Source organism: Hypanus sabinus, chromosome 22 (genome assembly GCF_030144855.1).
Source record: "Hypanus sabinus isolate sHypSab1 chromosome 22, sHypSab1.hap1, whole genome shotgun sequence".
In the NCBI taxonomy this organism is placed as follows: Eukaryota; Metazoa; Chordata; class Chondrichthyes; order Myliobatiformes; family Dasyatidae; genus Hypanus; species Hypanus sabinus.
The window spans coordinates 45,696,506-45,707,865 of record NC_082727.1 but is presented as its reverse complement, the minus strand read 5'-3'; the positions used below and the strand labels follow the sequence as shown (position 1 = coordinate 45,707,865).

The window sequence follows — 11,360 nt, the reverse complement described above, 5'->3', positions numbered from 1 at the left end:
GGGTGACTTGAGTATCTCAGAAACTGCTGATCTCCTGGCATTTTCAGACACAATAGTCTCTAGAGTCTCTAGAGAATGGAATGGGAAACAAAAAGGATCCAGTGAGCAGCAGCTCTGCAGGAAAAAATGCTTTGGTAATGAGAGGAGTTAGAGGAAAATGGCCAGACCAGTTCAAGCTGACAAGGAGGCGACAGTAGCTCAAATAACCACAATATACAACAGTAGTGTACAGAAGAGCATCTCTGAATGCACAACATGTCAAACCCTGAAGTGGATGGGCATCAGAAGACCATGTATATACACTCAGTGGCCACTTTGCAAGGTACAGGAGGTACATAATAAAGTGGCTCAACCTCCTGCATTCGCAAGTAAAATTAAAATGAAGATTAAACTTGGAAACAATAGCATCTTTAGCAAGTGCTTTGGTATCTCAGCTGGCTTCATGTTGAATTTGACTGAAAACCATTCAGTCCTTTTAAACCATTTAAAAATTGACAACTCTGCAGTCAGCAGAAATCCAAGTATCCAAATGTCAGTCTCATGCTCCCGATGTTTTAAAGTGACAGTCCACAGAGAAAATGAACCCTAGGGGTACATGACAATGTGAAGATTCAGTAATGTATCTGTTAGTCCATGGGACTGCAGTTCATATTGCCTAATTGAGGGGATGAAGAGAAAATCACTGCTTACGCAAGGCGCAGCATACTCCCAACCCCTTTAAAAAATACTTCTATCTAGTACTAATATGGCTTCCTTTAATCTTTATAAAACCATAGTAATTTTGGATATTAGAAATAAAGAACCACTTGCTAGCTTTTACCCATGATCTTCAAAATGTTCCTAAAAGTTAAGAGACATAATGCAGATGATGTCTAGGATCTACATTAAGTATGCTTTATTGAGAAGCAATTGATTTCATCCTGGCCAATGGCCAAGTTCATTGTAATTGCTGGCAGATCATTCTCCAAAGTGTAACCCAGGTATTATGGAGGCAGTCAAGAAAAAGAGTTCAATTTCTGAAGGCTGGCAAAGGAGTACAAAATCAATTTATTCTTCATCTGAATCTAAATTATTTTGTCTTGTAATGTTTGTTTAATTTGAGACTGGGCAAATCATTACCAGGATTGGGGGGGGGGGGGGGCGGGGTGGAGTGGTGGTGGTGGTTGTGTGTGTGTGTGTGAGATACATGAAGTATTGTAAACTGAAAGCCAAGAATCCCACTGATCACTAGATTTAAATCTATGCATTTTCAATTATAATGTTGTTGCAACTTGATATCACCAATGTACTTTCAGTTAATGTCTGTTTGTGTAATCAGATACTGTTGGCTCAGGTATGAATAAATAAATTCATGCTGGTTAGCACCTGACAATTTTAGTGTGCAAATATATAAAACTATTATTTTTCTATTACATCTATGATGCATATAGACAGAATAGCTTTATTTTGCCAAGTTAGGAATTGAAGATTTGTTTTTAGGAATCATTTCAGCCTAACAATAAAGTTCATGACATTGCCTCCACAATGCAATTGCAATTTATATCACTTTGAAAGCAATTTGTGCAATTTTCACTTAATTAACTAATTACATAGTGAACGTTTGTAATTACACTGATACCACAAATGACCTGTCTGAACCCCTATCCTACAGGATTATGTATGTAAGCATCTAGAAGTCATGCTAAACATGATAAATGCACTGTACCTTTTCTGAAAATGAATGCAGCCAGTCACTGCTGCACACTGCAACATTCTGCTATTGTGTTTTTGTATTATCCTACCGCAAATAAGATAATATTATGTGAATGAAAAAGTAACTGGAATACCATGGTAACCCATTAGTAGTTTTCACTGTTTCCAACTGGATAAAATGCCTTAATATTGAAGAGTAATTTCTGTCTGGCTTTAAATTCTCTGCTTCAATCTATTACAGGTGTTTGCTTAGGTTTTTTGTCTAGTGACAGACTAATAAAAGATAACCCATTCAGATTGTAAATTAGGGGAGGGAATGTATTGGTAAGCTTTATAACTGATCTCCTTTAATGACGTGCCTGCACTCGGTATACATTCTGCAGTGACACTGCAATGGCTGAGGGGCGGCTGTTGGCGGCTTGGAATGAGCTCATTCTCCCAGGAGGGAGCAAGGCTCAGAGTGAATCACTGAGAAGCTGCAGCTCGCGTGTGAAATACGTCCTCATTCCCTCTTTACTGGCCTGATTCTTCACTTGGGGGCTGTGCACATGGTAAGGAGATAACTCATTTGATTCATTTCAAATTATGCAAAGAGTGCTTTCTGATGAATCATTGATACTCCAGCATTTCCTTTTATTGGAGGGACTGAGGGCCTGAATTAAATTCTAGAATATCCGGACAGATCCACACTCTTTGGATAATGCTGTCCTGCCTGTGTGCCAAAATACCTTTAAATGAATTTGTGAAAAAAACAACTCACAGTTTGGGAGGATAATTGGTGATGCAGACAGCAAAAGGCACCTCCTCAATGTTAGAGCACTACCATACACAGCAGCCTGTGCTTTGCACTTTGGAACATGTATTTTAAGGTTAGTGATTTTATTCCGTCTGAAGATATTTCACCTTACATGCTATAAAGCTACATTATATATATATATATATATATAACGTCCTGTGTTGCTTGGCTGCATTGAGATAAAATAAGCTGCAGTGTCTTGAAGGAAAGCCAAAGAGAAATTAGGCCTATTTAATATTAATATCATAATGAAGAAAAACGCTGGAGCTATTTTTTTTTAAATGTGATTGCTTAACAGGTATTACATTTGACAGATGTTCTTCAGCTTTATCACAAACTGTTTCAGTATCTGTTAAATTTGCATGTTTATAATGACACAGCTGTACAGGGGCTCTTGCTTACTAACATTTAAAATCTGATTGACAAGGAAAGGTACTATTTCAATGCAGCTATAAATTTCATTTAATCTCACTAAAGTCAGTCTCCTAAATGACGGAAAAGGCCTCAAGTCTGTTCACTGTTTAATATGCAGACAGTAGTTTTCGGTTGTGGGACATCTGTAATTTGGGAGATCGCACAGAGCTGTAATGGTTCATTGCAATATAGTCATCCATCTATTTTCAATTTAGATATTATTAGTGATTTACTTCCTAATTCTACTTTGAAAGGATATTTATTGTTTGCATTTCATTTTGGACTTTGCATTGTGCTCTGCTCTTGTTTTTGGTTAATTCTGCAGAGATCATTTTTTAAATTTATTGACCCTGACAAAAAGGCCATTTTATTTTATGACTAGACAGGTATAATGAGTTGTGCACTGAAATGTGTTAGTGCACGGTGGGGTAATTTTGTGCGCACTATGAAATCCAGCTAGATTCTCTTTAATTGTTAACTTTAGTCAAAGAAGATGGTAGGTGTCTGACTCAGGGATGAGACAGAGGGGGAAGTGGGGGGGGGATTGTGGAAGTTGAAGATTCTGTGGATGGTCTTGCAATCTAGCAAGCATTGGGTCTATGTAACAATGCTATCAAATGTTAAAGAATAGGATTACTGCACTGCCACTATAATGCTCTTTTGTAGAAAGGCCTTCATAGAAATGTAATTAAAAGCCTTAAGTTATTATCAATGCTCATTGAAGGGTGTCAAACAAAACACGTCAAAGCTAGCGGTTAGTAGGCAGTAGGCTGATTGTAGTTGACATACGACTGCACAAAGTGCTGAATAAGAATTGAAACCTAGGATGGCTGGTACACTATTAAAAAGGCTGAATTCCAGGAAAGCTGAATAGCAGCACCATAACTGCCTGCACCGACCGGCAGCACGACACTGCACAACTAATCTACAGAACAAGCCGAGAAAAAAGCTAACAGGTCACAGAAGGGGCCATAGATTCTATTTGTTCCTTGTGTATTTTCCATGTTAATTCCCAACCCTATCCCTCTTTCCCCCTCCTGGAACATTTTAATTGTTTTATGTTTCTGTATCCATAGTAACAGCACTGAAATTAATGTAATGAAACAATAAAAGATAACAGAAATAAAGCAGGAAAAATTGCTGTGAAGAGAACAGTATCAAGTATTAGATCAGAAGAAGAAAGTATCGTCCTGGGGACTGTCTGTACATCTTTTTGTTGTATGATAACATTTTAATTTAATGTTTTGTTCTAACACTACAGGCAAAGCATTGCTCAATACCAGTATGTCAGTTGAAATACAGTCATGCACTTTGCTTCCATGATTTTGTGAAGTTATAAAATGAAATTGCATTGTAGTCCCCATATTTATATGAATAATATTTAGACTTTTGAGAATTATGTACTGGTCAGTGACAAAACATAATGTTTTGAAGATGAATTATTTTAAAATATTTAAATGATCACATTTTTAGATCATCACAAATATGTAGCTTATGAGGTGAAGACTGCAGGCTGAAAATATAGGTAACATACATGCAAGTTTCAAGATTGTTTAATGTCATTTCCAGTACACAATTGTAAAGAAGAATGAAAAAATTGTTACTCTGGATCTGATACAGCAAAAATAAACACAATGATACAAGAACACAAATAAGTACTGCATATATATAAGATTCTGTGAAATGTTATACTAAATTTCAATAAGAATTAAGATTTAGTTTCATCACTGTGTGGGATAACATGTATGGATTGTATTGCTTACATTTATTTATAGGCTGTTTCTTGAACAATATTACTGGTTTTTGGCAGTAAACCGTATATATATACAAATAACCAACCAAACTCCAAACTCGTGCACGTGCTCACACTGTACTTATGCCAGATTGAGTAATTCAAATACATTTAAATTTACTAAGAGCTAATGGTGAACACAATGAGAGAGGGCATGATGACTACAGTTTAATGTAAACAGAAATCTTCATTGTCAATGCCATAATTTTCAAGTTAGAGAAAGTTAGGATAGGTGGGTTGTTTGAAAACTGTCATGGCACAAGGTAGATGAACGTTCTGAATCTAATGACTGGATAATGGCAGGGCATTCTGCCCGAAAGAACAGAACGTACCACCTGGGGGTCTGTTTTGGAGAACGTTGAACATGAGAACAGTGATTTTGAAAGTACACTAAGGGAGGGGAGTTCATCAAAATGAAAAGGAGGTGCTGAATTGGATGAGGCAGGCAAAATCCTGAATATTTGTTTTGGTTGGATTGGGACTAGTGAGGAGAATTTAGTAAAGCTAGTGCAGGCATAAACAGACTCATGAAGATGTGCTTCATCAGGCTGTGTTTCCTCTCAGAAGAGACATAGAATCAATGACTGAAGTATGGAAGCTATGGGCAGAGCCAAACATTGTGACTTTGGATTGGCCATTGTTGAGTTGTGGTACGGTTTGACTCATTCATTGCTTAACATTAAAAGCCACTGGGATTTCACAGAGACATCTAGTGAATCAAGATACAATATGTTCATGTGAGGATGGAGAGAGATAAGCACCAAAGATGGAAACATGGAATACACCATGGGGATTTATTGAGAACCTAAGTGTATATAGCAGCGTCTGTTGTGGAAGCAACGTGATAAGAATGAAATGAAGAGAGTGCATTGCCAGACCAGCAAATTACTAGCAAGAGCTTGGTCAAAGAGTCATAAAGCATGAAAATGGGCCACTCTGGTCAATCTATTAGTCCCATCTTCCAGAACTTCAATCAAGCCTTTTACATCTAGCCAATTCAAGTGCTCATCTTGACTCTTCTAAAATGCTGTTGCTACCTCTGTTGCCACCACTCTCTCAAGCAGTATATTCTAGGTACGTGCCACTCTCTGGGTGAAAAAGTTTCCCACAGATCCTCTCTAAATATTGCTCCCATTATCCTAAATCTATGCCTTCCAGTTTTATCTGTCTCTGATAGGCAGAGGTTTCCCGCAGTCGATACTAACTATACAACTCATAATTTTAAATACTTAAATCCAATCCCTTTTTAGTGTCCTCCACTGCAGGGAAAGCCATACCTATCCTGTCTAGACTCTCCTCGTAACGGAAGTGCTCCATCGCAGCCAACGTTCTGATGAATCTCCTTCGCATCCACTCGAGCATAATTTTATCTTTCCTATGATATGGTGACCACAACTGTTTCTGAAGTAGGAAGCAGTAAATTTAAGTCTGTCATAAACCACAAAAAGGCTAAGCAAAGCAAAAATAAACAATGGGGTTTACCTTTTTGATGAATTAGAGCAAGTAATGCAGTGAATAAGCCATTTCTAGAGGTGGAAGGCAATAGTGCATTTGTGGATGGGTATTTAACAGAATAAGTAGATACTCAGACAGGGACATTCAGTGTTCTAAGTTGAACAGTGGCAGTCAAGGGAATATGTGGTGGGTTGCAAAGAATAACTGAGCAAGAATAAGGAGCATTACAATCCCATCTAGCATTGGAATTGCTCGTGAAATTAGTGTGAGTGATGTGAGAATGGAAACTTCAGAAGATTCAGTCAGTAAATGGGGAGAGAGAGAGACAGAGAAAATCACACTATAAAATACTGAGATATTTTTGATTTTTAAATTAGCAGCACTCAGTTTGACATTAGTTATGACAGAAACACATCATGAGGTTGTTGTCCTAAGAGTGCAACTCCAACTTTTGATCAAATCACCTAAAATAAAGGGATAAATCTTCTCATTGTTCATCTTGGGATTAGGTGGCAGAGAGAATCCCCTTTATATCACAAAATGATTGATTTCAACTGAATGAATTTCAATAGAACTGAGTGGGTGGAGAATTTACCCCGCATGCTTCATAGCCTCAAGCCACTGTCAAAAGGACTGCTTTTTCGCGCCAACAAGGCTAATTTACACTGTAATAGCAATTTTCATACCATCAAAAGCATATTTAGTTTTGGTGCCAACTTTAACAGTTTGTGACTGTTGTAAATGGAGCCAAGTGCATAAATTCAACAGGTTCTGAATCAAAATCACATTTATTATCTCCAACATATGTCATGAAATTTGTTGTTTTGCAGCAGTACAGTGTGAGACATAAAATTACCATGAATTGCAAAAATAAATACTGCAAAAGATAAATAACAATATAGTGTTCTTGGGTTAACGGACCAATCAGAAATCTGATGGAGGAGAAAATGCCATTCTTAAAACATTGAGTGTGGGTCTTCAAGCTCCTGTAATTCCTCCCAAGTGGTAGGAATGCCAACAGGGCATGTCCTGGATGGTCAGAATTTCCAATGACGAATGCTACTTTCTTGAGGCACTATTTCTTGGAGATGTCCTCAATAACAGGAAGGTAGCGCCCATTATGGAACTGGAAGATTGAGAATGAGGAAAACAGTGGAATAGCAGCACCAACTAACCGGCAAATTCTAGCAATTTAAAACTCTTGTCAAGATTTTATTTTCTGACATGTTTCTGGGTTATAAATTTGTTGACGTTGCCAAGTGTTGTATTCCATCAAGATGTTGGGTTGTATACAGAAAGTAATTAAGGTTCCTTTACACTCTACCTTGTTTAATTCCAGATGTATTCCTTCTTTCACCTCTCTACAATCAGTTGTATTCACAAAACTACATGGCTTAGATGGTATGTTATCACAATGTGTTTCTTATTACCTAGACACCTGGTTGATTGCATCTCTGACACTTGAGACCCTAACACTTATGGCTCTTCTTTTTATAGTTAAAAATCATCCATGGCAGCAGAGAAGCTTAACCTGGAGGAAGAACGTTAGGCTGCGGCACTATAATAGCATGGCAGCCTGAAAGTAAAACAGAGTGACTGTGAAGTGAGTTTCCAGGCAGAATAGTAAATGTTAAAATACTACAACAGGTGAGACCCCTCCATAGGTCAGGGTCGGCCAGGTATGTTGCGTCCCAGCTGCCTACGTGATAGCCATGCCTGTGCACACAGCAGGACAGTGCAATATGGAGAGGAAGGTGTTGCCCATGTAGCAGGCAAAGGAACCACAGAGACTGATAGAGTTTGGTACCTGCTTTGTCTCAGGAGTTCAACTCAACATGGGACTGCGTCAGGGACTCCAGCTCCAGAACTTTTCCTTGCCGTTTACTCCTGAAGCCTTCACAATGAGCGGTTGTAGGCGGAGGAAGCTCGGGTTTGAGACCGCAGCTTTCCTTCTCAGCTAGCGCAGTAGCTTGGCGGTTGGCACAGCACCTTACAGTACATGCGACCCAGGCCCAATTCCCGTCACTCCCTGTAAGGACCTTATACGCTCTTCCCGTGACCATGTGGGTTTCCTCAGGGTGTTCCAGTTTCCTCCCACAGTCCAAAGACAGACAGGTTGGTAGCTTAATTGGTCATTGTAAGATTTCCCATGATTAGGCTCAGATTAAATCGGGGGGATTGTTGAGCACATGGCCCACAGGGCTGGAAGGGCCTATTCCTCAATGAATAAATAACATGAGCTGCCAACCATGGCTGACGAGCCTCATCTGCACAAAGTGACTGGTTTTAAGGCACCACTAACTCGCCCTTGCCCTTTCTCCACTCAGTAGAAACAGTCCACTGGGCTTAGTAGCTAAGCCACACATGAAGGCTGGGAGCTGCACTTGGTTGTCAGAGGCTAATTGAGACTCGTGCCATTGGGACCATTTAATAAGTTGTGGGACCTTATCCACACTACCCTCCGGCTATAACAACTGTAAGGAACCTAAAAGACTGGTAAATTTTATTAAATATTGCATTTCCACAAAAATCATAATTGTTTTTAATATTTTATGAAGTAAATGGGATTAGATCTTGTGGAAGAGATTCTTTGACAGTAGATGTTGAATGATGGCTTGAAAATGAGCAAAATCATAGTTTTCTGTAATGTCTTATTTAGCATCTAATTGAAGAGGTAGAACTTTGTAACACTGATCACTCCCGGGTAAAAAAAGTCAACTCATGGGCACCCTCTACACGTGAATGAGTTTCCAATAATATCACTGCATTCAAAAATCAGGTACATTTGCTTAAATTAATTCCTACGAACAGCAGAGCTAATTTTCTCTCGCTGTACTTTTAGTAATTTTTTTTCATCAGTTTATGTGCTTTCAATACCATTCATTATAATACTGTGGGGGTATGGTTATAATGTCAAGTGATTCCTATGTATTTTCTAAATCAACATGGACAAGGTGAGTCCAAACTGGAACCTATTCAATACCAGGTAGAGCCTGTGGTGGGAGTTCTCCCTTGTAGAATATGTGCAACAAATCCAATCTTGATTGCTGCACCTCAGAAACTCAGTGATAGACTTGGCCCCCTGACTATATCCATGAAAAACACTTAACTGGAGCTAATCAAATGAATGTTCTTTTATTTTCGCTTCCCCAATTTTGTCCTAACTTATTCTCTAGTCTTTGTGAAACTGACATGACTTAAAAAAACCCATCTGTGGCCATGGAGTACTGATTACTGTTAACAAGCCATCCAAACTCCCAATACGATGCACATTTCAAAATGAGAGTTTGCCACTGGCCATATTGCAGAAGAAACGACATTAGTATCTACAGCCTGCATCTGAAAAGCCCACTGATTTGTTTGCACATGTAAATAAAGAGAAAGCAAAAGGGTTTACGTTACAATGGATTGCATTCACAGTTTGGTTGTTGGTGCTCAGTGAACCAGATTTTAGAATAAAGATTTTTTTATAACACATGAAGATTGAAGAAATACAAGTCCCTGCCGGATACAAATTTAATGAAAGCAGGCTCAGATTTAAAGAATCTTGCCCCAGCTTCTTCTACCTCCCACCACTACCTCTTTCCTCCCCCACTACCATCACTTTCTTCCTATTTTTGTTTATCAATGTGCTGCCTCAGTCCCTGAAGTTAGGAATTGTTTCTCCACCCAGGAATTCCTTCTTCAGTCTGATCCCAACCTGTGAAACCTTTTTGTAATTTTTGCAACACTGTAAATGTTACACCTATCAATGTGCTGTTACATCGTCACAATGGGTTTAAATGTGGAACAGTGAAATTTAATATCAAAGCTGTAAAGCAGTATTGGAATTTTTTAAAATCACATTGTCAGGAATGTACTTTCTTAATGGGACGTTGCTTATTCCACCTTTTGAATAAACTATGAGTTTCAGTACTTATATGCTTTCATAGATATTTATTATTAATTATTGCAGTTACTGAAAGGAACCGGAGTCTTTTGTTGTTTTATATATTAAAGGATCTAAAGCAATAGATAAACAATTACCATTGAGATGTAAATAATTGTTGGACAAATTGCATGGGACCTGGCAGAGGTATTTAAAATGCCATTAACCTTTAGTGCGCTATCAGAGGACTGAAGGATTACTAATGTTGTTCCGTTCTTTAAGAAAGGCTCTAAAAATAAGCTGTGAAATTATAGGCTGATGAACCTGACTTCACTCGTGGGTTATTTATTGAACAGTGTTCTGAGGAACAGGATATGTAAGTATTTGAATTGAGAAAGCCTCATTAGGGAGAGTCCACATGTCTTTGTGTATGTTAATTCATGTCCAACCAATCTTCCAAAGTTTTCAAGGAACTTGCCAGGAAAGTTGATGAAGAGCTGGCTGTGGATGGAGTTTATGTGGACTTTAGCAAGGCCTTTGACAAAGTCCTGCATTGGAGGCTGGTCTAGAATGTTTAGTCATTTGGCATTCAGGATGAAGTAGTAAATTGAATTCAATATTGGCTAAGTGGGAGAAACTAGAGGGTGGCGGTAGATGGTTGTCTTTCTGACTGTAGGCCTGTGACTAGTGATGTGCTGCGACAATTGGTGCTGGGTCTGTTGTTCTTTCTCATCTCTCTCAATGACTTGGATGATAGTGTGGTAAACTGGATCAGCAAATATGCAGGTGACACCAAGATTGGGGATTTAGTAGACAGCAAGGAAGGCTCTCAAAGCTTGCAGCAGGATCTGAACCAGCTGGGAAGAATGGGGAAAAATAGTAGATGGATTTAATGCGGATAAATGTGAAGTACAGCACTTTGGGAGAACAAACCAGGATAAGATATACACAGTGAATGGTGGGGCCCTGAGGAGTGTAGTAGCAAAAAGGAATTTGGGAATACAGATCCATAATTCCTTGAAAGTAGTATTATAGGTAGTAGGATCGTAAACAGTGCTTTTGACACATTGGCCTTCATAAATCAAAGTATTAAGTACAGGAGTTGGGATGTTATGTTGAAGTTGTGTAAGATGTTAGTCAGGCCATGTTTGGAGCATCGTGTGCAGTTTTGGTCACGTGCCCCCAATAAGACTGAAATAGTACAGTAAAGATTTACAAGGATGCTGCTGGGACTTGAGAACATGAGTTATAGGAAAACGTTGAATAGGTTTGTATTTTATTCCCTGGAACGCAGGGAAATGAGGGGAGGTTAAATTCAAACAGCTTCTTTCCACTGAGGTTGT

At 38.7% G+C, this 11,360-nt stretch overlaps 1 protein-coding gene across 9 annotated transcripts in view; it reads left to right on the top strand.

Annotated features, from left to right (window-relative positions):
* Positions 1 to 1,991: 1,991 nt before the first annotated feature.
* jakmip3 (Janus kinase and microtubule interacting protein 3) overlaps positions 1,992 to 11,360 on the top strand; it is a 361,481-nt gene continuing 352,112 nt past the window's right edge. For all 9 annotated transcript variants that reach the window (XR_009507472.1, XM_059947651.1, XM_059947652.1 and 6 more), the window contains exon 1: positions 1,992 to 2,243. The gene's annotated coding sequence lies outside the window, so the exon portion shown is untranslated. The remainder of the gene's footprint in view (positions 2,244 to 11,360) is intronic.